The sequence below is a fragment of the Phasianus colchicus genome, chromosome 23 (genome assembly GCF_987193195.1).
Source record: "Phasianus colchicus chromosome 23, bPhaCol1.hap1.1, whole genome shotgun sequence".
Lineage (NCBI taxonomy): Eukaryota > Metazoa > Chordata > Aves > Galliformes > Phasianidae > Phasianus > Phasianus colchicus.
In genome coordinates this window covers 4403712-4428042 of record NC_143458.1, presented here as the reverse complement: position 1 = coordinate 4428042, position 24331 = coordinate 4403712, and the positions used below count along the sequence as shown (strand labels likewise).

Below are 24331 nucleotides of genomic sequence, written 5' to 3'. Positions count from 1 at the left end.
CACAGAAGACTGGTATTTGTCTGGGAGGCCTGGGAGCCTTCATCAATTGATGTGAGCATATCTTTTTCTCTAGCTGAAGTGCCTGAGGGCAGCTTGATCAGGGTAGTGTTCTTTTGGGGGAGTACCAGAGAGTTCTGTGCTGTCACTCTGCCTGCAAGGAAATGCTGAAATACAGCACGTGCTGCTGATCAAGAACTGAGGCTCTCCTGGTGTGGTGAGAACCTAGCAATAAAAATAAGGAGCGACTATAACATGTTGCCAGATCACCCAGTGTCTTGAAGCAACCTGTATGAACAGTGCGTGCTGGAATACTTAGCTCTGATGCCAGGGTGAAATGTGGAAACTATCTCTAAGGAAGATGGTGCACCAGCTCCTGATAAAAGGGATTTCTGCTAAAAAAAAGTAGATAAAACTGATGCTCTAGGTCTGTTCAGTGGTATGTTTTTGAGTTATTGTGGAGATAAGGAACTGGAATGAGAGTTGCAGGAGATTAGATTATCCTTTGGGGGGGAGAAAAAGGAAGATATTTATGGAGGATAAAATGTGTTACTAAAAGGAAATTGCTTACAGAATTGGGTGGGAGTGCAAGCATCTTAAGTTCTGTGGTTGTGCTTTAAAATGCATAGAAAGAATCACAGAATGCATACAAAGGATCAGTTTCCATTAAAAGGTATTGCTTTAATCACTGTGCAGTCCTATTGAATTCCATATTGGCTTCTTTTTTAGGGCTCTGAGGAGCCTTCTATAAAAGGCTGTAGGATGACACAGTTGAACCACGTAGCTGCTGTGTGGGATTTCAGTGAAAAGAGCTTTTGGTCAAGTGCTTAAATGCTGGGAGCTGAGGTTATCCAGCAGAACACGAGTGTTCAGCCCAGGTCCTTCCTATTGCCTGCAAATATCTCGCACGAGTTGCAGGCTTGATACTATTAACAACAAACCTTGCCCCCTGCATCCCCTGACTTCACTGTGCAGTGATGTTGATCCTTCACATGGCTATAAATGGATGTGCTGCAGTGGCTATTAAACCTGGGTCAGAGAAGGGTATGTTTGCTGCCTTTACATAACTTGGATTTTTGTGTGGAGGAGAAGACTCTTTACTCTTCCTATGGGCTCTGAGAAAGCTCTGTACTGGCAGGGCCCATTAATTTTTAATTTAGTCTTCTCCACACTGCACTGCTGTTTTGTTTTATGAGGACATTATGCTGAAATGAAGGCTTGTAAAACAGGACTTAAAGTTTGAGAAAGGTGCAGTCATTATAATAATACGCACGCCAAACTGGAAATGAGTGGGTATTTACAGCATGTTTAATATTAATTATATTTTACTGTGATGTCATCCTTGCAGGTCAACTGGATGGTGAGATGCAGTGTAGATTGAAAATCCCTGGGCAGAGGACTGACTTGGGGGCCTCATAAAGAATAGGGGTGAGCTTTGCAGAGGCTGGGGAGAAAACAGCCCTTGTTTTCTTGTATGTGGTTGGGTAATAGAGGCAGGGAGCTCTTGTTGCAGGAGGGCTGTTGAGTGGCAGCTTTGCTAGCTCTGCTGTGTTTGAGCTGCTGGTGTGAGAAATGAGGCTCAGCTTCTTCTGAACAATTGTGTAGTGCTTTTGCTTTGACCTGCAGCACACAAGGACTATAGATAAATATTTTTTTTTTTCAAACCTTAATCTACAGATTTGCAAGGTGAAGTGTTTCTCCTTTTGGCAGCTTACAGGATGTCAGCAACCTGTGTAGAATAGTGTGAAAGAAATTAATGAATAATAGAGAGCTGGTACAGAAATTAAACTAAGCAACCCCATTCTTCTGATCCAAAGATATCCAATTTGGGTCAGATAAAGAACAGGGTGGGTTTTTTCTTTGCCTCGACGCAAATCTATAATTGATGAACACAAACAATGAGTGGAGGGAACAAAGCTTTAGGGACTGGGTTACGGAGTTGCTGGCAAGCTGTGGAACAGTGAAGTGAAATAATCTGCCAAGATTTGTTCTGTCCTGTGTGCTACCTGAGGGGTTAAATGTAAGAGCCAGCTCCAGCCAATTTTCTCTCTTGAAAAGGTGGCAGCCAGGGGGTGATGGGGTGGGAAGGCTTCCCTTGTCTGAAAATTGAAGCATTCTAAATCCCCGAAGCTCCCATCCACCCTTAAAAAGAGAGAATAAGATAAAGGAAAGCTGAAGCACAGGAGGAAGCTTCTAGTCAGCAGACTGCAGTGGTGGTGAATAGGATTTTCACAGCTCACTAACCTCTTGAGTGTTTAATAAATCCCAGAGATCCATTCCAAGGATAAGGTGGCCCTGGTATCTAAGCAGACAGCCATTGCCTGCTGTCATCTTGGTGACGAGTGACCCTGCACAGCAGGACCAATTACCCAGCTAACAAACTGGAGACAAGTGTCTCCTTCCCTGCTCTCCTGTCAGCTGGGCTGAAGGTGCCATGGTTGCCATGGCAATGATGCTTCAGGTGCTGACAGTGTGAGTGCTTGTGATGAAGTGACTGAGGATTGGGTTTGTAGGCTTTTTTCCCTCATTTCTTCCCCCCCTATTGATTTCTTTGGTTCATCACGTGGCCTTGTGTTGACAGATTGAGGAATAGTCTTTGAGCTGTCTGATGCTGACTCCTTGTAAGGCAAATTGGTGAGTTCAAGGTGTAGCAGATCCTGAAGTAAGTGCTAGATGAGTTCCTGTGCTGGGTAAGATAGCTGTGTAGATGTATAGGAAGCAAAAAAAAAAAGTTTTTTGGAGGCTGCAGTGCAGGGTGGGCAGCCTGGGATTTCCTGTGAGCTTGTCTTTTAAATTGGCATTGCCATCTCTGTGTATGTGAGATGATTTTTGTTTCAGTCTTTGAGAAGTGGGACTGGCTTCCTCCTTAAGCAAATTGCTACTGGTCACCAAGCTGTAGATCTGAGCAAATGAAGAGTTACAAAGCTGAGGATGTTGCCAAGAAGGGCAACTGGGGAACCAATCTAACCAGACAATTGATGTCCTAATCAGCCAGCTGGTGGCAGAAGGCCCAGCTGGTGTCTTGGAAGTGATGTTGAGCTGCTGCTTCTCCAGCTAGGAGACTCCACGTGGAGCCTGAATGCTTTTCTTTCAGAGGAGTTCACTGTTTGGCCCTTTGGCTTGTGACCCAGTGTTTAAAGTTGAGACCTGTCAGCTTGGAAAATAAAAAAATGTTGGGTTATAAGACATGTCTGAAATTACAATACGGGTTTTGCATCCTTGTTATATATGTGAGAAGTCTATAGACTTACCTCCTGTCGATTGGTATGCCATCAGGAACCCTGAAATATGCTTCCCTCTTGGTTTGAATGTAACTGAGTGAAATTCCATTACGAAATAGTTCCACTTTGAAAGTGAAAGCTGTTTATGTGTACGAGGGGAGATTAGAGTGGCTAGAAACATTTGCAAATGTCAACCGGCATGGCATAAATCTGTGTAAGTAGCTAGGCAGCCTGGGTTTTCTTATTCCTGGATTAATTTTGGTTATTAATGAGGTTGCTTACTGTCTTAAAAATAGAATTTGTTTCGGGAAGTGGCTGCATTTTATAGTATTGAGTTGCACAGAAAACCAGCTGGAAGCTGCATGCTGGGTTGTATATTTTTGGGGGATGGGGATAGTGAGAGGAAAGGAGGTAAACGTGGTGTTCCAGCAGAGCAGGTAAAGCTTTAATACTGCATTCTTTTGAAGCTGAGATGCAGAACAAAAGGATGTAATGTAGGTTGGTGATGGCAAAAGATGGTGTTGTAGATGATACAATTTTGGTGTTAGTTTTCAATAGTTGTTATGCAGGTGATCTTAATGATGATGTGCTCCACGGTGGTAGCATCTCTGGGAACGTCTGTCCTTCCTTGTTCTGGGTTCCTAATTGACTTGCACGTGGAAACCATTCAGTAAAATGTTAAACAGAACTGAAGTGAGCCCAAGGTGCAGGAGTCTACGGAGCTGCCTACACCTCTGTAGCATTAGAACCAAAGTGGTTATTAATTTCTCTTGCAGGGAAGACCATTTGTGCTCTCCAGTGATGTGGAACGTAGCTGTGTTAGGGCACGCACCTTGAGAGCCAGCAGGCAGGGTAGGGATTTGCATACAGAAGGCAAAAGCCTTTCCACGGTGCCGATAATGCACATTGTAAAACAGTTACAATAACATTCACTGCAGCCATGAAAACAATTTTACAGCAGATTAAACACACTTAGAAAAAGGAAAAAGATGAGAGAGAGAAAGCAATACCAACACTAAATTAGGGTTTAGTCAGCAGCAGAAAGAGCACAAGAGAATGAGAGCGTTCCAACTTCTGCATAGCTTCCTTTTTTCCAGACCAACTATTCTGCTATAATCTATTTTGTTGGTCTGCTATTTGAATTGAGAAACTCTTTTCTGGAATAGTGCCTGTTAGTGGGAAACATAGCGGGTCTGAGATGAGCATTAACTAAAATAGAGCTTGCAAAACTGGTGACTCCTCAGTTATTGCTGCTTTACAAACCTCAGAACTGGGGTGAGAAGTATGCAGACAAGGTGGACCTTGCTGGTGGTTTGTTCCAGTGTGGGAAAGGGGAGAATATCAGACTGTTCCTATGGGGTGGAGAGCAGCTCTCAGGCCCAATAACTGTAACAAAGCTATAATAAAAGAGATCTCAGGAAGAACTGAGAAGGGTTTACTTGTGTGTGATTTTATTTTCAGGCTTCATTATTTTGACACCTCTTGGCAATTTTCCTAAGTGCTTAAACTGCACATTACTGAGAAGAATGTTCTTAGGCAGCTACACGCTCAAATTGGGCGAAGTTTATTTACTGTTTGACTTCTGGCTCTGACATCTATTTCTCTAAACAATTTCCGCTAAATGAATTATTTTTCAATAAAATTGAGCGGGTTCCCACATTGCTTTTTTTTCTTTTCAGCTTGCACTTTCCTTTGGTGCCAATCGCACCATTTCCTAGGTAAGGGATGCTTTTAAGAAGTCATGCGTTGCTTGGCATGGTGATTAAAGGAAGAATCAAAGAAGACCTAAGAAAACCTCACAGCTTTTAGCTGCTGAATGACTTATTTACTCATTGAGAGTAAGGGCTGTTAGGCTTTATCCTCCTGTCTTTAAGGAGTGAGTATTTATTGATAAGGCCAGAGGAGTTTGGGTTGGGACCAAACAATTCTACCACTGTTACAATGAGACTAAGGTTTGGGCTGCTGTGCAGCACAGGCAGAAGTGTGAACCTAAGAAGTAGTGCTTAAAAAATGGATGCAATAAAGCTAGCTTCAGTTCTGGGTTCTGTATGTGAGATTCAGTTAGTAAATGGGTCACTTTGGTTTAGCTGCCAATTAATTTCAGTAATTTTCACTTAGCATTTGCATGTCTCCCTCATTTCAGCATGGGGGATGTGTGAGCAGCTGCTGTTGAAGGCTTGTCTGTCTTGCTTTCTCCAGTGATAACCTCCTGCACAAACTTCCCTGACGTGAGTCCTGTCCCTGTTTGCATTCACTGTACTCTCAAACACTTAAAAAGCCATTATTAGGCTCAGAAACTTCTTGAGATAAGGTTGGGCCACTCGGCAAACTGGCAGATAACATCCATCTGCCTCAGAATGAAATCCAGCTGACATCAATGCTGACCCCGTGTCCCCTTTGGGGATATTATTGTCTGGCAGTAGTAAGGCACACACTTTAGAATTGTAATTCTGATGAACCCTGTTTTGTGTTGTTGGCCTGAACATCCTTACAGCCCAGACACAGCTTGGATGTGTTGCTTAGCAATGCATTTCTGCCAGAGCATTGTACAGACCTGAGGTCTTTTAAAGTTTTCTAGGCCACTTTCTTGCTGCTACAATTGAAACTTGAGCAAAGAAAGTGAGATAGCTTTCAAGAATTTCTCTGAATCCAAATATTTGGCTTCTTCCTGAGGTTTATAGGGAGAGAACACAAAGGTAGTTTGGAAGATTTCCAGGCAGGAGATGGGAAAGGTAGGAATGAGTGCTCCTTTGTGCAGTGATGCTGCTGTGATTTCAAGCTTACAAGCTGAGTGGTGTTGGTGAAACTCACCTGTCAGACCTCTGAATGGATTCTGGCCTAGAGATGCTTTGAGTGCTCAGTGGGACAGAGTCAGAGGAGCACAGCCACTGCCCTTATGGAATGAGGTTCTATAGAGTGCTTTTACCATAATGAACTGCTTGGCTTCAGGACTGCTGCTTTAAAAATAAAAATAAAAAAATAAAAAATCCACCCTGAAATGGAACTTGTCTGGATCTGCAAGGAAATAATACCAGGTATAGGAAACTGCATTGCATCTGCTGAAGAAAGCCTGTGTGCAGCATTGATTGCCAATGCTTGTTTGCCAGGGGAGGTGCAGGTTTAGGGCTGCAATTCCTTGCAGGCTGTGGGCTGAGGACCACCAGCTCTGAGCCATGAGTGCTGTTAGACCTGACCCTGTTGTCTCTGAGCTGAAGGCTCTCACTGAAGGTTATCCCAAGGGCGTATAACTGAAGTTCAGCTTCCAGGATTGCTTTGGTGTGTGATGACACCTTGCATTTTGGTAACATCAGACTCCTGGAATGCATTGCTACTGAATGTGACCCTTGTTTTCACCTATTCTTGTGGCTCTTTGATTTTGTAATGTTCTTCAAAATGCTTCTCTTCCCCTTTTCTGCTCTGATGTAATGCTACTTCCCTGCCTAGTGCTCCTTTAGGGTTCTTACATTAGTCTCATGATTGAGTAAAATGAAATGCAGTGCTAAAATCAGACATGCCTGCTCTTAGGAAGCAATTTTTAGCTTCTTACTCACTTGGGTCCAGTGATTGCTGGACAAAAAACTGCCTCAGCTCTATAGCTGTGTCTCATTAAGAGTGATGCGAGTTTCATGGTGTGCTCACAGTTCTGAGTTACATTTGGTAGAGCCACAATGCAGTGTTATAGAGACATACACTGGGATCTTTTTGCTGTGTTACCAACCTGAGCCTGCTTTGCCAACTTAGGGTTTGTTTGTATGTGTCAATTGAGATGCACAGTTGCAAAGAGGGGATTTATGGGCTGTTGTAGCCATTTGGGCTTCAGCTGGGCCTCTAAAGGGATGCTGCTTCAAGATTACCTTGCTTAGCAGAAAAATATTCAAACTACAGTTTGGAGCTGCTGTACTAATGGGAAGTTTGCTTCCAAACAATCAATAACAAATGTTGTAGAGTACCAATCTATTCAAAGAGTTAATTGGAGATGCTTAGAAGAAATTAATAATGGATGTTTAAGTGATAGTTCCTTTTAACTTTGCAAGAATATTAAGACAAAGTAAACATCAGAGGAATTGCAGTAAAGCAGGCAAACTGGGGAAAATTAGGTATGCAAAACAGAGCTGTATAAATCTGCATGTAATTAACTGGGGGAGAGTTCCTGAAATTATCATACAGACTGAATAGTTGGTATAAGCACAAAAATGAAATGCTGGGAAGAAAGATGGTGTGGTATATGGGAGGAAGTGCTGTAGTCATCCTTCAAAGGACGATTGAATCGTCAGGACGGTTCCTAAGTGAAATATAAAATATTCACTGTTAGGTGTTATAATTGAGTACATAACTTCAAGTTGTTTGACAGCTCTGATCTTCATCAACCCAGCTGAGGAGGTTTTTATTTTTTCATACGGCAGCACCAGTGGCAGCTCAGGAGCTTCCTGCATCTTCTGTTCTTTATATTGCTTTCCTTCCTTTCTTCTCAAGGCACAAAGGTGTTTACTGAAATGCTCGAGGACTTGGATTTATTTCCAAGCCATCATTGTTGTGATAAACTTGCATTATTCATAAGGCAGCATTTTCCTATTTATCACTAGCAAATGGTGTGCTCCAACAGATGCATGTTGCGAGATACCCAGTAATGAAGCTATCATGCTTGGAATTACTTCCAGCTTGCTATTGTTAGTCTGCATGAAATCGGTCCTGCTGCAATTTTGGTGTGATGAAGTTGGGTGAGGGTGCAGCCTGCCCCCCCCCCAGAGTCAGCAGAAGTGTTCTGTGTCACTGCTGGAATTAGCTGAGGAGTTGGGCAGATCCAGGCTCTGCAGGCTGAAATTCAGCCTGGTTGCAACAAGTTTCCACTTCTGTACGTACATGAAATGTCCTCTATCAAGCATAGGGCTGCATCTGCATGGAGTAGTAGCAACACAGGGTGTCCTGTAGGACTTTCAGATGTTGCTGTAATCCAGCTCCCTTTGCTGAAATGCCTGCTATTGGCCTGTGAAATCCATCTGTGGGCCTTTTGCTAGAGTTGGAACAAGGAAACAAAAGGCTTTTACTGTTAGGCGTGCTGTTGCTGGTTCCCCTGTGACCTCACTGTAGCACCTAATGTGTTTGAAAAGAGAGCACTGACCTGGGGCTTGTTAATTAGTGTCCCTGCTTGATCAGAGTGGCTGGCCTTCTGCTTGTCAGGTCAGGTAGGCTGTAAAATCAAGCAGTAAATGCTGCCATCCTAATGAACTGTTTGAAATAAGCGCCAATTAAAGCATTAAATAAGCTCTGCTCCTGAACCAGCCTTTTTTTATTGGTGGTTATTAAATTACAGATTGCAACAAAAGAAAGCCATTAGCAGGGACCATTCGTAGCAGTGTTATTGCTCCTTGGTTGCATTTGCCAGAGTGGGCAAGAGGAGATAATGGTTTGTGGGTTCATTTGGGGTGTGGGTTAGACAGCAGAAGGGTGAATATTTGCCATGGAGGTACCTGGGGAAGGCAGCATGATTGCTGAGATGGATGCTTATCAGCCACATAAATGGTTATGGTGGACATGAGGCTTTTGAGGGCACGTGGGGAGGGAGGAGTTCTGTGTTTCCTACTTATTTTTCCCTGTTAAATTTGTGGCAGTGTCAGTGACTCTGTAAAACCAAGTTGTGTGAAGCAAACTGTTAGTGATGCTCTTGGGTATAAAGTGAGATGGAAGCATCCAGGTGGAGCTGGATGTGATGGGGACAGTTCTGTCAGCTGTGTTCAGCTGGGTGTGTAGTTCCATTATGTTCTCAGTTCAGGAATTAAGACAGGAGAGAGCCCACCTAATGTAAGTGATGTTATTACAGAGCAGCAAGGAGATGACCAGACTCCAAGCTTCTCTAATGCTGCTGAATCAGAACCTTCAACACCACTGGGATAAAGGGGTTGAAATGCTTGGGTTTGGAGGGTAAAGCTGTACAGTTCTGGTAATGTGTGGAGCCGTGTGGAAATGGCATTATTTCATGCTTCATTGTAAGGCTTAATGTTACTGGAATTTTATTTCCTCTTAGAAGGAAGCAGGCTCAGTTGGAGGCTTTTCGTTGGCTTTTCAGTTCTTGGGGATGAGAAATAGGTTGAGAGTGGATGGTGGCATACAGATGGCTCTTAAACTGAGTTAAAGCAACCTGGCTTGTGAGCTGAGCCTGCCTGGGATGATGATAAAGTGCTGTCTGCTGATGTCTAGATTAACTCAGTGGGTAAGGATTAGCTGAGCATTCTGTAGTGTTGATTTTCCAGCTTAGTGTGCTGTGTTATCTCATCTTGTAGGGAGCTGGCATTGTGCTGTGCTCCTCTGCTGTGGAGGAATAAATCCAGAGGTGTGAGAACAGCTGGGGAGCCTTCATCCCCAGCCACAGTGACCTCTTCACAGGAGCCACTGCTGGCAAGGCTGTCTGGTTATTTGTTACTCTCACAGCAAGTTGTTAACAAGTGTTGTGGTTGTCTTTAGGCTGTATTAATAAAACATCAACATTTCTCTAAGGCCACTTGTTTAGATGCTGAGTTGCTTTGATTTTTGTGCTGTCAGTTGGCTTAAGAGGGAGAGATTCCGACAGCGAGCAAGCAAAACTGCTTGATTTGTAGCAGCTTTGGATGCTTGGAAGTCTTGGCTATCTAAAGTAAACTATTTACATCAGTTATTTTACTCCTCGCTTCCAGGCACAGTGCAGAAATCCTGATTTCTTTGTATACATCTGTGGGGGCAAGTGCGTGTCTTCCCCAAGTCCTGCTCTGTTCCCATCAAATTGCAGTGAAATTTCAGATGAATTTGAATGAAGCAGACCCCCCAGTGCCTGGGAAGAGGATGCAGTTGAGGCTCACGCTTTTATCATGGAATGTCAGAGTTCTTTTGTACTGAAACTGAATGTGAAGTTGTCTGGAGCAGCAATTGAGCAGGAATTCCTTGTTTCAGGGAACAGTTCTTGGTTTGTCTGTGAACCCAGTTGCTTGGGAAGGATTAACAGAGGCAATTGTTGCTTTAAGAAGCATATTTTGTTTTTTTGTTTTCCATTGTAACTTAACCTGAGAATCCATTGCTTGCATTTGGATAACTTTGTTCTCGACCTTTTTTCTAATCCATTGTAAGATTTTATACAAATAACAAATATATGCTGAGGACAAAGCTGCAGGTGAATAACAAAACTAAGGTCTCCTTTTCGTGTGCTGTAATTATGGACAGAGTGAATGGTGCTGAAGCAGAATGCTTAGCTCATGCTTTTAGTGCTACAGGAATTGATTACTGTAATGTTTTGTTCTCAGAGTTGCTCTAATTTGCTAATGCTGTTTCGAATTCAGTGCTGTATCTGACTGCAAGAAGAAAATATTATTCAGCTTCCTTTAGTTGCCTCTTTGCTGGTTATCAGCTTATTTGCAGTTGACTTTGCTACTTCTTGCATTCTGTTCTTTACGTTCTTCCTTGGCTGCCTATGTTTTCTCATTTATCTGTTTGCATATTGCTGTGATACAGAACTCTGTTAGTCTACACGTGATTTTTCAGTTCTTTAGCAGTATTGGAATGCAGATTTCTTTTAAGGCAGAGTCCTTCTCTGCCTTAAAAGCCATTAAGATGTGCTTAAACCACCTGTTCAATATCTGGGATATCAAACTAGTTGACAAAACCAGTAGTTGAGTTGTTGCTGTGGAGTTCCTTAAGGAAATTTTACTTAATTTACTGTTTTGCCCCCTTAGTGTTCTTTTCTCCAGCTCCTTTGTTTTTGATTAATTATTGCTTATTGCCTTCATATCTATATGTTCTAGAGTCAGAAAATGGGGCATCTTCTGAAATTCTACCCCTGTCACTTTGTTTAGAAAGTTAGGAATATAATTTTCTCCTTCTAGTGACTGATACCAACAGAGCTGCTAATGCATCTCAGTGCTCAGAAGTAAACTGAAGAAAATAACCCCCCTGCTTCATAGATGAGCCTCTTGTACTTCTCATTAAATATATATTTCTCTGGGTCCTTCCCTTGCTAAGATTGCATGGGCTTCACTCACTCAAACCTATTCGTGCTGTTTGTCTCAATGTAGAACTTCTTGTGCCATCAATTTGCCTGCAGTTCAATTTTGTGAAGGGTCAGTCTTCCAACCTTCTGATGATTGCAATGTCAAGAGGAAATCAGAGTATGAAAACAATCCATTGGGAGCAGAAATTGCCATGGCAGCCCTGGCCATCTAGCTTTGAGGCTTTGCAGACAGAGGAAGGAATGGTATTTCCATTTGTTTCAGTGTCTTCTCAACATTTAGTTAAAATCTTACAGGTGTGCATTGGTAATGGCACAGCAATACATTTCTAGAGAGCAGCAAGTACCTGCACGAATTGACTTTTTGTCAGTTGGGAACTCACACTGCCCTTACTTTTTTTAATCTATTCCTCCAATATCAACACTGATTTTTCTCCAAGTTCCTATCCATAAAGAGGGAAGGAGGTTGACTTCCACCATTGCTTGGAAGTCTGAAAATCAATTTCCTTGCTGCATTGCAGATGCTCTGTATGATTTTGGCTGAGCTATTTAATTACTTGTGTCTGTTCCTGGGGTGGAAAAGGGGGATGATAATGGTTTTCTAACCTAGGGATGTAATAACTTATTAATGTCATATGCTCTGGTGCTGTGACATGAGAATAACGTATTCCATGTTAGCTATAAAATTGCCTTCTTAATGACCTCTGTTCTTATGCAGCCTCTTCAGAGAGCTTTTCACATGTATGGATTCTTAATTTTTTAAAGGAGTGATGACTTATTGCTCCCAAAGTTTAACCTTGTTTTTGTAGCTCTATCAGCAGCAACTTGGAAATCAAGTTCTTGTTGCATTTTCTTGCACATGGCATATAGGAAAGCTTTAAGTATATCTGGGGTGGGCTTATTTCAGGTGCACAAAATCTAATTTCAAGGAAAAATCCATTTTCCTTGTGCTTTTGACAATGAAACATTTGTTGAAAGCCTATAGGAGGATCTCATACAGCTTTTATAAATCTCTTGCAACTTGTGAAGGCCTACTAAGTTGAAAGAGTTTGTTAGGACCAGAATAGTGGTCTTAACTCGTGTTGAATGACTCATGTTGATCGTAGAATCAAAGACATCAAAGATAATGATTGTGGTGTTGTCCTCTTGGGTGAGAAGGGAACCTAAAGCTGGGGAGGTTTGGCTTGAGCATCATATGGGTTCTCTCCCTCTTCCTTAGTACCAGATCCTATGAGCCAGCTGCTCAGCTGGCAAGCTGCAGATGTCCCCTAAGAGGGCTGCTCTTGGAAATTTCGTGTACAAACAATAATTAAAGCAATAACCATTCTGAATACAAATTGGTCGGAGCAGGCTTTGGGATGGTGTGTTCTGCTGAATTGGGGGGGGGGGGGATGGGAAAAGGAGAAAATGAAAGCCATCTTTTCACAGAATGTTTTGTAAATACTGTGGATTTCGAAAGGAAAACCGGCCATCCAAAACACAAGGTGGTTTAGGTGGAATTTCAATACCCATTTTTCAAATGTGAATGATATAAAAATCCAGAGAAAAAAGGGATTTTGGTTCTGCAGTTTTTTTCTCCCTGCTGGTCACCTCTGATCCAGTTAGATTTTAATCCCCATAGGTATAAAAAAAACCTTTTGCAATAGAATGCTTTCTTCCTAATGGTGAGCTAGCAGTCATTCTGTCATGCTGTATGCCAGTCTGCCCTTCTTGTTTGAGATAAGCCAACCGACCTCAAAACCACACAGGATCTAGTAAGAGGTGCCAAAACCGATGGGAGATGCTCAAGGCCTCGTGTTTGACACAACTAATGACACTGCTGATAATAGGGAAGCTATGCTTTAGCATGGGCTTCCCAAAGAGCACATTGCCCAATGAAGGGGAAATGTTGCAGCAGAATTAATCACTACCTGGGAAACAACTTCACGCTAGGCTGAGCAGGAATTTAAACAGGGCTAGTTCAGTAGCCAAGCTTTGATTGTCAGGAACAACAAATAGGAAGAAAAGATGGTTAACTCAAGTTATGAGCACGTGTCTGGTCTATAAAGAAATAGTTGCCTGCTGATGGTAATTTCATGAAGTCCTTCGTGCAGCACTTCTGTGTAAGTGTGCAACTGGAGCTGTGGGAAAGGAGGGGTAATCAATAATCAAGTATCAAGAGGGAGCAAATGAGGGCAGATATTAGCACCTTGCAGATTTAGGATGCACCACAAGGCCCGAATGTATATCCAAAATACTTAGTTTATCTGCTTGTATCTCAAGGGCTGTGCAGAGCACTTCAGTCTGTGACAGATGTTCTTGATAATGTACTCAGTTATTTGGAGGAGCGCAGATGGAAGAAACTTCCTAAAATACATCAGTTTGATGGATCAGAAGTTCACATAGTACTGACTTTGGGACTATTTTGATGCTTGCTGAATCTGTAGAGTTTTTAGGATTAGGCTACTGTATGAATCTTGTGCAGTCAGCAACTGAAATTGATGTTGTGCAGATCTGTTTGGCTCTTGCTGGGGTAGAAGGAGGTCTTGAAGTCAGAGCTCAGCACTAAAAGAGGTCTATGGCAGTGTTATAGGACCCAGTGCTACAGCTGCTGCTTGTGGAGGATTTATGGCCACGTTGTGCAGGAGGAGCTGTGCAACTCCAGGCTGTCGTTCTGCACTTCAAGGCAAGTCCTTTACACAAGTAGGAAATCTCTTTGGTGGGGAGGAAACTATCAGGCTATAATAGCATGTTTTAAAAGGATGAATGGTTAAGTGCACACCTTGGCTAGCACAACAGGTCCTTAAAACTTCCTTTTAATATTGAAAGAGTACCTCAGCATCCCAAGAACACATTTGCTGTCCTGCCTCGTGTCTTTAATGTGGGAGAGTACACCAGGCAACCAGTTTTTTTATTAAATCTGCTTCCACTTAGAGCTGTGTTCCGTGTTTATATTTCCTTTTGAAACACTAGATCTTTCAGGGGGAAAAAAGAGTAGATGCACTTAGCAGTGTTATCTCTTGAATGAGGCAGAACAGAAGAGATGCTATTATGTGCCGTGTACCTGTAGTTGAAAAGAATAGGTTATTTTAACAATAACTTTAAAGCTAAGGCAAGTGAAGTTTAATCTCTTCTGTTCATTATAGCCAGATGGGATATAGCCCCAGAAACTGCTATATTCTCCTTAGTGATGTGGTTGAGATTCAGAAAGGCAATGGCAAAAGCTGGTCGATGTCATTGCAGAGGAGAGGAGGGCTGATTTTTTTTCAATGCTTGGAAGAAAGGAGGTCTGCACAACTGCACACGTCTTAAGATCTTCAAACGCTTTTTTCTTTATAGGTAAAGTTGTGGCACCTCTATAGGAAGTAACAGCAGAAAAGATGAAGTAGCTATTGAGGCATTTAAGCCTATCAGAAATAATGATTCTGAACTATTTCAGAGTCATTATTCTGGAGGGTACATCAGTATTGTATGTAGAACTAGCATTATTTTCCTGCTCTTAGAGAATGCTTTTGCTGCAGGGCATCTCTTCAGCTCCAACCGTAGTTGCACAATACAGGCTGTGTGTAACTCGCAGGGATAAATAGGCACCTAACAATCTCTGAGTGGCAAAATAAGACTGAAAGGATCCTGAAACCAAGATCGTGTTGTTGTTTTGACTTGTTTAAAGAGACGAATGGCAGTATTTCTGGAGATGGATATAATGAGGCGTAAATGTGTTTCTCCTGGTCTGAGGCAAGTAGTACAATAGGGCACAAATGCAGGAAGAAGCTAACAGTAGCAAAAGTTGCTATAGCTTATCCCCTGCCTTGCTAACTGTTTTCAGACTGCTCTTGCTGCAAGAACCCATGATAGGAGACAGATGTCTCTTCAGTGGTCTGATAAGGACCAACTGATTTGCATGGAAGTCCACATTAAACCACATCCAGCTGTCAGTGCTTGTGTCCTAGAAGGCCAGACTCTCTTCTGAACACTGTGGAAGAGCATATTAAATATGCAGCACTTGGAATTGCTGGATGTGAAGGAACAGTTGGGCACGCAGGTGCATTGTGGTGGTACTGTGACCATCCTCAGCAAACTTGGTGCTGTCTGCAGGGCTGTCTCTGCACTCAGGTAACTACACTGTCTATTTAATATTTAATGTTATTGCCTTTCAGTTGAATTCCTGGTGAGGTATCACTAGTGTAAAGTTCCTGTGCCTGTTCTGCCAGGAGCAGAGGCTTCGTCTGTCCTGTTAGAAGCCATTCATCACTTTAATATCTGAATCTGAGGATTCCATTAGAATCATCAGATTTTTTTTCCAGTACTTGACAATGAAGAGCTGCAAACTCGCCGAGTGCCTCTGATGGGTCATATGAGGTCCCTTAATATAACACTTTGCAGCCTTTGATAGATTACCAGCCTGATGTTTTTGAAAGGCTGGGGTTTTTTTTCCTTCCAAATGTCTTTTCACTCTCTATTCTGCTGCTGGCGCTCACTGCAGTATTTTTTTTTCCTAGGCTTTGACACTTCTGCTCTACTTTGGCCTTGGAGACTTCTGACACAGCCCAATTTCCTGAGCAAAGGCCTGTTTGCAGGGCTTTGGCAGGGTTTGAAAGGCATTGCTTCTGCTCCTGTGTTGCAGGTTCAGCCTGGATTTCAAGAGGATGCAATAGGATTCGTGCTTTCCTGAAGGGAAAGTGACAGGTGCCACGTTTGAGTGTGCAAGTCTGTAACTGTCTCATGGCATTCCAGTATTACCCCAAGATGATGATTGTACTAATTAAGAACTGAAGTGAAAGAATGTGAAAAGGATGCAGTGTGGGGTGATTTCTAATAAAACTGAACTACTTTAGCAGCAGCTGATGCTGCTTTTCTCATGGCAGCCTTTTTTTTCCCTTATAAAACCTAGAACATTCTTTGCAAACCAGCTCTGGTGGTGGGAGGAGCACTTGAAGTTAAGGCTTGCTCTGCACTGCATTTTAAACTCTCTGCATCTTACAGAAATAGAAATATAGAATAGCTTGGGCTTTCTAGACTCCTGTCCTTTGTTCCTCTGTGGTTTGTTGCATGCTTTTGAATCTGGTACTTTTTCATAGTTGTATTTTCTGGGCTTCAAACTGCACTGTTACAGCATCTTATGCACATGCATGTGAAGAAGTAGGGGAACATCAGCTGCAGCAGCTGCACCCAACAGCTGCTTGGATCTCTGCTCTCTGCAGACTGGTGTTAACTGACCACATTTTCTTTGTATTTATTCTATTGTCAGATTTAACTGTGTATGGGTCTTCCACTCCTGTTTTGGAGAGAAAGTAAAGCTTACCTACAGGAACACACGAGCCTTATTGCAGCTGGATGGTTGAGAGCAGCACTCTAGAATGGCAGAGCTGCAGTCTTTCTTACAGTGGTGATACCTCTTATTTACTCCAAGAAACTATTTATTCACCTCTGCAACAGAACTACAGCTATGCTGTTACACCCCAGGTGTGCTTTGCTCATATTTACTTCACCCATCATTAACTCATCTGCTGAATAAACCCTGATTTGAACATAGAGCATGCTACTCACCTCCTTCTACTAGGAGGTGAATGGAGGTGTTGATTAGTCCCATCTTGCTTGTTCTCCTATAGTAACTCATTCTGAAGAGCTTCCTCAGAACTGATTTTGGAGCTGTGTCATTTATTCTTTTGCCATTGTTTCCTATGTAAATTTGCAGTGTTTTTAGGAAGTCCAAGCTGAATTGATTCCCCCAGGTTTGTCAACAGATCAGTAATTGCTTTGGGGGAGGGTTGCTATTCACAGGGTCAGAAAACATTCCTCTGTTTTAAGTGAAGGAATATAAAATTAACCAGGCTGCACCCACTGGGAAAGCGACATGCCTGTTTGTTTTATTAACAGCAGACACAGTTTTATTAGAAAAAAGCAAAGTGGAAAAAGATCTGCTGGGACAAACACACAAGCATGACTTGAACAAGGTCAAATCTCTTATTATTCTGCTCTGATCACACCAGAGCTGAAAGTGAGCTGTGCTGTTGGGATTCACACCTGATCCATTGGTTTGTCTGATGTTCAGCACTTTCCTGATCCTGTCCCAACTTATCAGCAGTGTTTGTTTTGTTCCACTGGCTGATCCTATACTAACATTTGGCTGCAGTTGTCTGGCTGTTAAAACCCTGATGCTTGCTGGCAGGAGCTGCCTACTGATTCTTCTCTTAAACAAGAGATCATGGAGGACTGGGGCCCTTGAAACTTTCTCAGGGAGAAGCCAAGCAATTCTTTCACACCCCAGTGTCCAAACAGAACAGTTTTGGCTTCTTTATGGTGAAATAGTGGGATCTCCCTGTATTGCTTTTCCAGAACACTTTCTGTGCTGCTGGTAGGCATTGCATTAGCCCATAGTGGAGCTGCAGCCAGCCCTGCCTTCATTACTGTGTGCACATTCTTTTCTCTCTTTGGCAAGCTCTCTCCACGTTTGCAGTGTTTCCTCTGGCCAATTGCAGCAGTAGGTTGGTGGGTAGCTAAGCTCTGGTCATATTACTCTGCTTTTATTTTTTTGAAGTTGGGTTTGATTCACTGAGCTAACAAAGCAGTAGCAGCAGGTCAGCATCAATGATGACACTCTTATTGTCTCAGCAATGATCATAATATATCTGTTAACCAACCCATACACTTCCTAGGCCCTGTTTAATATTGCAGTAGTGAAAACTTCAGAAGGTGACATCAGCTTTTCAAGGTGGTTTTGGATCCCCCTTTTGATACCAAATCTGCAGTGGAGTTGGAAGACAGCGAGGGCTGTCCTTGCTGCTGGGCACTGTGGGAATTGAAGGGCTGTGGGCAATGGGATTAAAAGGGCATTTAGCCTTCCCAGCCCCCTCATGCTAAGGGCAGTGCAAACAAATATGAGGTTTTGGGCACTGCCTAACCAGAATAAAATTTCTGTTAATTACGATGCAATTATGTAATTTAACAAGTGATGCCTGAAGTCTCTCAGAGTGCAGCTATCTAAGAAGGCCCTGACAGATTCACATCTGGTGATGAAGCAGGCTTTATGAGATTTTGGAAGCCCTGTGATGATGTCCAGGAGCAGAACTTGACTGTTTCATAACTATCTGCATGCCAGAGAAAATGGGAAGCCACGTGAGAGTAAAGCAAGAGAAGGGTTGGTCTGTTCTGACCCAGCTGCTTTGGCTCATCCTATAATAGCAGTGCTTTCTGCTCGCCCTTGTCATGGGCACAGCGGTGGGGAAAAATGCTCTGGTGTGGTACAATGTGTTCTGAGTTGGGTTTAGGGTGGGAAAATCTGTAGAAAAGCCAGAAGTGTTTTGCTGTTGATTTCTCTAGAGCTGGGGTTCCTCCCTCGCTCTCTTCCTCTCTGCATTTCCCTGCTCTGTGCTGCCCCAATCCATCGGTTGCTTTCACTGGGGCCATTGCAGGCTGTGTGGGGAAGCGGTGCTGCATCTTAATCTAAATTTGTCTGGAGATCTTTCTGTTATTCTACGTTATAACCATTTAATTTCTCTCCCTCTCGGAAGTTTATTGCCTTTGTAAATTCACCATTTAATTTTGCTAGTTTGGTAGGGATAAAGCTTAGCATGCAAAACAGCATGCAAGATAAAGCAACGGTGCAGTTTTACGCTGCTGTTTCGCTGCTGTTGTTACCTCCCAGAAGAGGGGAATCTTTCATTTATCCACAAAGGATGGCTGGATGTTATGCATGTGTTGGCACCCTGACTGCAGTGGTGCCTGCACGAGTTTTATGGTCTCTTGTTCAAACCTCACAGCTTCTCCTTCAGCAATAATAAGAAAATAACCTCTTTATCACTGCAGCACCTCTGAGAGCATCTGCAGCTCTGTCTTGAGGAGCATTAGTGCCTTGTGATGTTCTGCCCTGTGTTAGCAGGTGTTTGGGATTCAGGCATAGTGGGGCGTTGCAGCCACCCATAAGCTGATGTGAATGATGCGTGGTGTTTACAGGGATCATTAGGAGGGATTTGCAGAGTTTGGGTTTTTGTTTTAATAGTGTGTGTATAAATATATGCAAGCATTCATGTGGCTCAGCTTTGTGGCTCTAAAGGAGGAATATTAATGTATTAATGCTCAGGCATTTAAGTAGAACTATCTGTATAATAATAAGGAAAAAAAAGAGGGAAGTGGATGGGAGGGAGCTCCACCCTGAGCCATCCATGTCATTCCTGCCATTTTATGAGACAAGTGGTTGCTTGAAGTAGAAAAGTGCTTGTTTGTGTAGAGGAACAAAGCATACTTTTTCATTTAAACTTGCAGATCCTTTCCTTTTGCGTTAATGAGAAATCTCCTGAAGCTGTTGGAAAAAGTCTTTTTTTTTCCTGTGCGAATGTAAGTATTGAAACCATTCTCCACGTGATTTCTACTTCTTTCTCTCCTCACAGTTCTGAGTCCTTTGTGCCTCCATTCCCCACCCAACCCCCCAACTTCCCCCCCCAAAGACGTGGTGTGAAATGAGATTTGCAATTTTGGGTGTTTGCATGTTTTTCATTTAGAAAGTGGGCATTTTATGAGGTTTGAAGGCTGGGGGAGATTGCCTATGTGAAATGCTAACTAATTTCAGTGTAACTGATTGCATCTTTCTGCAAGGTGAGATATCTTCCCTGGTGCTTTAGGTGAAGAACAGGTAGGCACACACACCCTTCCTGCTATAAGGGCAGGTAGTAATGCTTCTTATCCATCCAGCAGTTTATTACTGTTGGCAGTGAGCTGAGCAGAACTGATTTCTGGTGTTCCAGTCAAGAGAATCGGGGCCTTTCTGCTTTGTGAACAGCCCTCTAATACTGCATGGCTGAGTGTCTCCTTTAGGATTGACCCCACAGCTCGAGAAAGTTTGGAACTTGTTCGAAATGCAGTCATGTCTGCTGAAGCAATGGGAAGTTGTTGGTGGGGAGAGGATGAATACATCAGTGCTGGAAGCTGCATTAGTGTGTATCCCAAAGGAATGACTGTGCCAATGCTTGCTAGTCCTAAATGCATGCAGCTGAGAAAAGGGCACACCTATTTATTATCCTTGCTGGAGTCTCCTTCAGGTATTTGCACATTGCTTCCAGCAGCCCAGGTTTATAATTCAATCTGCATTTATTTGTTTCTTGACAGAAGAAGATAAAGTAATAGCAGTGCTCTGTTTTCTTTCTAGCCAGGAATAGATAGCTGCAGTTTACCCTCTGGTGTAAACTGTGCAGGGTTTCGTGGTGTTTCAGATGAATGATGCTGCTGCTCTCTGAAAGTAAATCCTGGTGTCCTGGAGTGAGTCTCAGGTTGTTCTGCTGTTTGTTTCTGTAGCAGCCCAGGAAAGAAGTGCATCAAGCCAGATTTATCTTCTTGCTAATGCCAGAAGTGGCTGTGGCAGAGACAGACGAGGTGGGCTGATTGAAAACTGCTGCAGACCCAGCAGATGTCAGAATTTGGGCTGAGAGGTTTGGAGTTGAGAGCTGGGGAGCATTGATGACGAGGCAGGACTTTGTGCTGTACCAGTGGGTGACACACAGTGAGGTCCTGACCCCTGCGAGCTCTGATTCAGCAGATCAGAGGGAGCACTGATCACATCTGAGCACCACGGTTGTGTTCCATCCCCCAAACGAGCCATCAGCTATGCAGCAGATGCATTGCTTTCTTTTGTCTTGCAGTGGTTGTGACCTGTGAGTTACTTGTGCCTGAATCCAAGAATTCCACAGTTAATTAAGGAAGTGAAAATGAAGCAGTGGTGAGTCTTCCCAATTTTCTCTCCTTTTCTGCCTTCTATTGCATCTTCTGTCTTCTCTGAACTTTCTGAAGTACAAGGGGCAAGCAGGTCGAAAATGGGAAGAAAATTAGAAGCACTTGGCCTGGTGCCTGCCTTTACACTGTGTTGATTAGGTTTTAATTGGCAATTCTTGTCTGTAATATAAGATAATTGCAGAGATTTCCAGGAATTGTTTGTAGAATAGGAAGAAACAGACATATCTGAGTTGTACTGGAGGAGTTTAATTAAAGACTTTATAAAGTGCAACAGATGGTGCTTTGCTAGTTAGAAAGACAGGCATGAGCCCTGTTTGTGGATGTTCTGCCACCATGGTTAGGGCTTCTGGTTGGTTTATTACCATCTTCTACAATTTTTTTTGACAAAAGGGCTCCCCAGTAATTCCTACAGGCAGCCTCATTCTCGCTCTTCCCTCCCAGTAGAATTGCATCAGTGTAAAATTTGGAAGACAGAATATTTTTCCTTCTCTTGCCAGTAATCGATCTGTTTCCAAAGCCCTCGGTAGTATTGGGCTTCCAGGAGGTTCTTGAAGCAAAGAGAGGATATTGTGATTTATAGGGAGAAAAGGATCTCTTTGCAGTTTTCACTGGAGCAGGTGCTGAATCTTGAATTTTTTATGTTACTTCTAAAAGTAGGAGAACACTTTTTAAAAAAAACAAGGCTGCTCTGAAGTAGTATGTGCATGAAATTGCTTCGGGATATGTTCTGCTTGTTTTGCTCTTGCTGTAGAGCTACAAGTTCCCTTTGCTCCCCAGCACTGCCAGTACTTTCACAAAGTTTAGTTTTGTGTATCATCAAAGGGTATTTCTTGGAACAGGAGAACTTAGCTAGAAGACAGCGTACATTACAGGGGAGAATGGAGTTTTAGGAAGAATTCACTTGGCTTTTTCAAATTCCAGGAAGAACCTGACACTGCAGAACAAACAGTTTGCAAGAAGGAAATGTTTCATGTAGACATTGAAGAATAACTTTGTGACCCTATGGGTTATCTTTCCAAGCAGCCAGACAGACATGCGAGATGATGACAGAGAGACTTTCAGTCTCCCTGCCCACGTGATGCTTGGAAGGTATACATTATCTCTTGTTTAAATGAGTTTTCTCTCTTTTTAGCACTAGCACTACTGGGTATTTTCCACTGTTTTACCTCTTGAGCCATTGTTCTGCTGCATGGTGTTAATTTCACTCCAGGCTCTATTGGAAAGTGATTACGTGAGAGGGATTTGGTTACACTGGGCTTCAGCAGAGGCAATACCAGATGTTCAAGAAATGTTTTCAACATAACATCTGAGTATTTCTTTAACAATTGTTTACCAGCCCCCATGGCTAATGCTTTGAGTTGGCTGATCTTATTCTGTAGCCTTAGGATCTTCCTGACAGGTGAGTGGATAACTTTCTTATTCAGACAGACTTGTTGTTGTATTAGTGCTGACACTGTTACCTCTGAAGGCTGTAAGGCATTAGAGATGACAGTTGTTTAGCTCGCTCTGGTTATAAACTCTTGGGTCTGGCTGCAGTTCTTTCAAAACCATGGGTGGTTTTTGTTTTTGTTTTGTTTTTAATTAATTCATGGGAGGAAACAGGCAGAGAAGGAGGGATGCTTTCACCGAGAAGAGCTAATTTTTTAAAACACAGGAAGGAATCAAATGTGACAGTTTTCAGGTAACAACACAGAGATGCTCATTTGAGTGCAGAACAGCCAGCTTACTCTGAGAAATAAATGAATAAATAAAAATAGAATAAGTGAAGTATATTTTCTTCTGCTTTCTCATAGGGACCTCTTCCCCCTCACCAGAGAGCAATGTAGACTGCCAGACCCAGTGTCTCATAGACTGCAAGCAGGGACATTACTACACAGCTGGCAACTGCTTGGAATGTCCTACAGGCTTCTAGTAAGTCTCCTTCCTTCCCTCTCTCTCAGAGCTTCTGCAATAAGCAAGTTAAACTTTGGGCATTTGCAGCATCCTGTTAGGCTGAAAAAATTCAGAGAGCTGTCTTGTACAAAGTGTGGTAAGAGGTAATCAGCTGACCATGAAGACCAGTCTTTGGATCAAAGGTGCTTTCTGCAGTGATTGGAGCATTCACAGCTCCCCTTGAAATCAGTGGTTGTTCTTCCTGAGAAGAGTCAGCTTGACAAAACCACGTTCCAGTTCCTAACCAACAGAGTGTCATTGACTTGTGGTAGAATGCACTCCACCTTTTCAGGACTAAAACATGAAGGCTGCATTCCCTGCCACACCTGGCTCGTTCAGATGCAAGTGGTGGTGGCCATCTCAGAGTTTTCAGGTAAATCTCAGGCCAAGATTGCAAAAGACAGGTTGACTTGAACACTAAGTTTAGGTTGCTAGGTCTCCTGCTGCAAATTCTGCCTGTGGATGTGCAGTCCAAGCATTGCATCTTATCTCCTGGAAGACTAAAAATGTGTTAGCTCCCTTTGAGATCCTGGAATGATCCGATTTGAATTCATCATTCTATGTTTGAGTAAATGGGGGTGGTCTTGTAGCTGCACAACACCATGTTGGTGGTGGAAGTGGAAGAGATTGGTTTTAAAACTCTCATTATTTTCATTCCAGTTGCCCTGGGGGTCAAAAAGCTCCAAGGAAATGCCCACTGGGAACAGCCAATGAACTTACAGCTCAAGTGGACATCACAGCCTGCCAGGTAAGGAGATGAGCAGGGAAGGAAAGCAGACAGGTGGAAGTAGTATTTTCCACATCTCTACATTTGCTGCCACATATTTTGAATCATCTCATTTCGAGCTTCAAAGCAGATTTTTCAGTTTGGTTTGAGTTTTTTTGGGAAAGAAATGATACTTGGCTTTGTTTTTGGTCAGAGCAAGCCACACGTACATCCACGTAGACAGTGAGCAGCACTGCCTTGATTCATTCTTTACAGTGCTGATGGTGAAAAGTACACGTTGGCAGCTCTCTGGGAATTCCATAAACTGAAGAGTTTGTAGAAGAGCTCTGTGAAGCATTCTGTGAATCTGTGAACTCTTCATGGTGTGGAGGCCAGATCTTGAAAATGATCCAGGATCCTTTCTTTCTAACATTTGAGCTGCACGTATTCACGAAAAGAATATGCTTCTCTGGATCTGATGCTGTTTGTGATTACACTGCAGGTCTGTCCTGATGGTTATCTCAGCCTAGAGAGTGGAGCTGGATGTCGTGCATGCCCTGATGGCTATTCGTGTGATCCACGTAGTGGTGTGCAGAGGAGCTGCAGTCCTGGCCAGTATTCTCCAGAGGGAGAATCACAGTGCCTGGGATGTCCAGAGAACCACGTCTGCCCAGATGGAAAGAGCAAGCAGGTACAAAAACAAGCATGTTATTTTTCAGGGTCAGCTTTTCTGACAGGTGGGGCCTGAACATGAATGTATTGTCAGGGTGCACGTTTCTTACCTAAAATTTGAGATTATTAGTG

The 24331-nt window shown here is 42.9% G+C and overlaps 1 protein-coding gene across 31 annotated transcripts in view; it reads left to right on the top strand.

Moving 5' to 3' along the window:
• The window catches only part of LOC116233000 (uncharacterized), a 194376-nt gene that overhangs the window by 64249 nt on the left and 105796 nt on the right, over positions 1–24331 (top strand). For 30 of the 31 annotated variants that reach the window (XM_090123724.1, XM_090123746.1, XM_090123743.1 and 27 more), the window contains 5 exons: positions 20799–20875; positions 21811–21978; positions 22683–22800; positions 23482–23569; positions 24030–24218. The gene's annotated coding sequence lies outside the window, so the exon portion shown is untranslated. The remainder of the gene's footprint in view (positions 1–20798; positions 20876–21810; positions 21979–22682; positions 22801–23481; positions 23570–24029; positions 24219–24331) is intronic. The other variant, XM_090123726.1, reaches the window with a different exon arrangement.